Source organism: Orcinus orca, chromosome X, assembly GCF_937001465.1.
Source record: "Orcinus orca chromosome X, mOrcOrc1.1, whole genome shotgun sequence".
Lineage (NCBI taxonomy): Eukaryota > Metazoa > Chordata > Mammalia > Artiodactyla > Delphinidae > Orcinus > Orcinus orca.
Genome location: NC_064580.1, coordinates 11,650,048 through 11,654,994, shown reverse-complemented (window position 1 = coordinate 11,654,994; position 4,947 = coordinate 11,650,048).

The following is a 4,947-nucleotide window of genomic DNA, read 5'->3' as shown; positions in this document are numbered from 1 at the left end:
GATACTGCCTAGTTGTTGCGTTTCTGTTTTCTTGTATCTTTAACCCAGCCGAACTAGGCAAAGGCCTTCAGTGAGTCAGGTGTCCTCTCCCGCTCCAATTCCTTTAGCCCCGCGGAAAAGGATGCAAGCCCGTCGGACTCCGCTTCTCCAGCACAGAGCTCCACGTGCGTGTTCTATCAAGGGCCTAAGAGTTCCTAGTTTTGGCTTTCAGGCCAGGTGGGCTGTGTCCCGACTCCTGCGTTCTGCCCTTGCAGCAGGAAAGCAGCCAGAGATGGTAAGTAAACAACTGGGCATGGCTGCATGCCAATAAAACTTTATTTATAAAAGCAGGCCACAGGCCAGGTTTGGCCTGTGGGTGGTAGCTTGCCAACTCCTGCTCTAAAGGAGTGAGAATCCGTGTGTGATGTCCTTCTGGTTATCTGCTTGTCTCTACAGAGCTTGAATGTCATCCAGAATTGAGAGCCAAGGACGGCAGTTCCCAAACCTGCTCACCTCTGCAGTCTCCTCTGTTGTAGGAAAGGTATAATTGAGCTCTTACTACAAGGAGTGACTATTGTTTTGATAGAAGAATACATTTCTGAGAACGAAAACCTAAAAATGGACGAGACAGTCCATTTGTAAAAGCCAGCTGCCTTTTAAATAAGTTATTACAGTGCGTTGCCAGGGTGAGCCGCGCTGACCTGAGAATCTTACCACGTCCATCAAAGGTTGTTGAAAAGATGTAGTATTAACATGCTTCTCCCTTGGAACACTTAGCTGCACGTTCCAGCCCCTGCCCTGAGACAAATGCGTTACTTTCATCAGCCCTGGGTGCTTATTTTTCCAAGTTCCCGTTTTATTACTGGAGTTGCAGTTTGTGCTTGGGTATTGCAGACAAAAATCAGAATTAACTTCCCCTGAGGTGACACGTGACCAAAATTTCAAACCTTTACCAGTTCTCTTTTTTTATTTGAAACCCGTACGCCGAAATAGAAAATTAACATGACTGAAGCACATATACAAACCGAAGTCTATAATTGCAGCAGGTTCTTAGCTATTTGAGAGTGAAGTGTTTCTCTGTACAAAGGACTCTCCTACCTTCCCCCAGAGAAACCACCAGGCTGGTCCCACCCCTGCTGGCTAGTTACTTCCACCTCCCAGTGCTTGGTGTTCCTCACTCTTGAGATGGGCATTCATGATTCCCCCACATGCGGTCCTTGTGCGGACCACCTGGAATTAGTGCCTGGAAAATGCATAGTGCTGGCCACACAGTATATACTCAGTCAGTGTTGACACTTATTTATTCCCTGTCTTTAATTTTTGTTTTGGTTGCTCTGGGTCTTAGTTGTGGCTCGTGGGCTCCTTAGTTGTGGTTCGAGGGCTCCTTAGTTGCAGCTTGCCAGCTCCTGAGTTGTGGCGTGTGGGCTCCATAGTTGCGGCACGATGGCTCCTGAGTTGTGGCCTGCGAACTCTTAGTTGCAGCACGCATGCAGGATGTAGTTCCCTGACCAGGGATCGAACCCAGGCGCCCTGCATTGGGAGCACGGAATCTTATCCACTGTGCCACCAGGGAAGCCCTATTCCCTGTCTTTAAAAATTGCCAAAGAGTGCCAGCTATGGAACTTCTTCCAGATATGGAGACATGTCTCCCTGTCAGCAATTGGAATGGATGGACTGGCTCTTGACACCTGAGTCCCACCTGTCCTTCTTCCCTGATGTCTCATTTGTGATCATTTGTGATAGGAGGGACCCATGACTTGTTCATTCATTTACACAGCAGGTGTTTAGTCTTCTCCATCCCAGTTAGCTGGACCATGGCCTCTTCGCTCTGGGAAGTGGCAGCCTGGGAGGGGCAGACAGGTGTGCGATGGTTGTAGTTGCAGTATGTGCACAGTGGAGAAGGAGGTGAGGGCAGGCTCTGTCGGCCTCAGCATCGGTGACATTCGGGGCTGGATCATCCTTTGTTCTAAAATAGTACATACCATGGATGCATACATATGTACTCAAATTGAGAAACTCTCTTCAAAAAGATTCACACACACCAGCTTCAGAATAGAGGTTAGTTCTGAGCAGGGAGAGGATTGGAGTGCCAATCCAAAGGGGTTTTTCTGTCTCCCTGATGTAATTTCTTTATAACAGAAAAGCTATAGCAGCAACGCAGCTTTTTTTTTTTTTTTTTTTTTTTTTGCAGTACGCAGGCCTCTCGCTGCTGCGGCCTCTCCCGTTGCGGAGCACAGGCTCCGGACGCGCAGGCCCAGCGGCCATGGCTCACGGGCCCAGCCGCTCCGCTGCACGTGGGATCAGCAACCCAGCTTTGATGGAGGCCCCCAAATTCGTCAAACTTCTGACACAAAATAGTTTCACTTCAGTTTTAGGGTTAACTGTAACATGAAATGTTTATTTATCAAACACTGATACAAGGTTTACTATGGGCCACATACTTTTCGAATTGCTTTACAAATATGAATTTCTTTAGCAATCAACCTATGACACACCTATGAAGTAGCTATTATAGGTATACAACCTGTTTTCCAAAACTCTTAGGTCAGGTATGTTTCAGAATTCAGACATTGTACTTTTGAAAAGTAGAACAGCGTATCGTGGAACTTGTCCCAGTGGGCTGGGGCAGCAGCCTGCCATCAAAGCCAGTTGCAGTAAAATGGACGAATATTCTAAGTGGGATAAGTAAAGACCATAAATATCCCCAATTCCATTCGCGTCAGGTTTTGTCATCAAATCCTTATAGTCTAGTCAGGTTTGGCTGGCAAACAAATTATTTAAAAACAAAATGTAACACAACTTCCAGTTTCCAGAGATTTGGGGACTTCAGGAAAGTGGTGAAGGAATATTATTTCCATTTCACAGATGAGGAAACTGAAGTACAGAGAAATTGACCAACTTAAGTTTGCTCTCAGTGGTGGAAGTGAGGGTCAAACCCAGGTGTTCTGACTCCTGAACTCCCCACTTTTAGCTGCTCCACCCTGCTGAACTTGGCCTCTACAACCATATTCACAATATGTGTAAAGCACAGTGTATCCAGAGCACGGTGGAGAATCTGGAGCTGATTATGGCCCTCAGCAAGATCCCAGTGTGTTCCATGCTGGAGCACGGGGTTAGGCTCTAGTCCTTCTGGAGAACGTGTGACTCTGGATAATGTTCTTTGTTCTGAATTTTAGAAATGAGCCTATAGCAGCAAGAAGAGGGGACACAGTCGAGCTATTGAAGAAATGGATGTTCTGGGGCTTGGCAATTTGGAGCAGGTGAGGAAAAGTCTAGGATGGCTCAGGTTTCTGTCTTGGATAGTGGTTCTCATCGTTGAGCTAAAGAAAACACTGAGAAACAGGTTTAGGAAGAAGGATAATTAACTCTATTTGGGGACACAGTGAGTTTGAATAGCTCACAGGATACCCAGTGACATCCCGTCGGTCACTGGATATTCGGGCTTGGAACTCAGTGGAGAGGGTCCACATCAAAGACACAGACTTCTGGGACTTCCCTGGTGGCACAGTGGTTAAGAATCCGCCTGCCAATACAGGGGACATGTGTTCGATCCCCAGTCCGGGAAGATCCCACATGCCGCGGAGCAACTAAGACCGTGTGCCACAACTACTGAGCCCGTGCGCCTAGAGCCCGTGCTCCACAATAAGAAGCCACCGCAATGAGAGGCCCGCTCACCGCAACGAAGAGTAGCCCCCGCTCACCAAAACTAGAGAAAGCCCACACGCAGCAACGAAGACCCAATGCAGCCAAAAATAAAATAAAATAAAATAAAATATATATAGACTTCTGAGTCCTCAGCCTTACAAATATGGAAAAGGGGACCATATACAAACTAGGAGGAATGGACCAGTGACAGTGGGGCCCCGAAGACAATGACTTTAACATGCAGGTAAAGAGGAGTCTGTAAAAGGAACTGAGAAGAAATGGCAAAGACAAAGGAGAGGAGAACCAGGAGCCAGAGGCGTTTCGAAAGGGAAAATTATAAGTGGGACAGGTGGCCAGTATGGCTTCTGCTGTGATGCGTTAGGAAGTTGATTTACCCACCAATGAAGTATTTTTGCAAATATATATAGAGAGAGAGAGATATAGATATAGAGATATAGATATAGATAGATAAATTGATTTATCAAATATATTACAAATATTTTTGTAAATATGAAAACAATCTAATTAAGACTTTACATCGAATGACCAATTTATAGGAAGTTCAAGGACTAGACTAATGTGTTACAAGGCACCGTGAAGACACAATAAGCCAAATCCAGAATTGGGAAATTTGATATGATGGAAAACCCAATTTCTTCAACAAATGGACTTTTTTTTTTTTTTTTTTTTGCGGTATGTGGGCCTCTCACTGTTGTGGCCTCTCCCGTTGCGGAGCACAGGCTCCGGACGTGCAGGCTCAGCGGCCATGGCTCACGGGCCCAGCCGCTCTGCGGCATGTGGGATCTTCCGGGACTGGGGCACAAACCCGTGTCCCCTGCATTGGCAGGCGGACTCTCAACCACTGCGCCACCAGGGAAGCCCACAAATGGAGTTTTAAAAAATGTGTGTTGGAGAAGGGGTCATGGCAGAGGGAGGGACTGTCAATGAGATGTAATGTGTGGCATGAAAGGATGCTCAGCATCACTAATCATTAGAGAAATGCAAATCAAAACTACAATGAGGTATCACCTCACACCGGTCAGAATGGGCATCATCAAAAAATCTACAAACAGTAAATGCTGGAGAGGGTGTGGAGAAAAGGGAACCCTCCTGCACTGTTGGTGGGAATGTAAATTGATACAGCCACTATGGAGAACAGTATGGGGTTCCTTAAAAAACTAAAAATAGAACTACCATACGACCCAGCAATCCCACTACTGAGCATATACCCTGAGAAAACCATAATTCAAAAAAGTCATGTACCACAATGTTCATTGCAGCTCTATTTACAATAGCCCGGAGGTGGAAACAACCTAAGTGTCC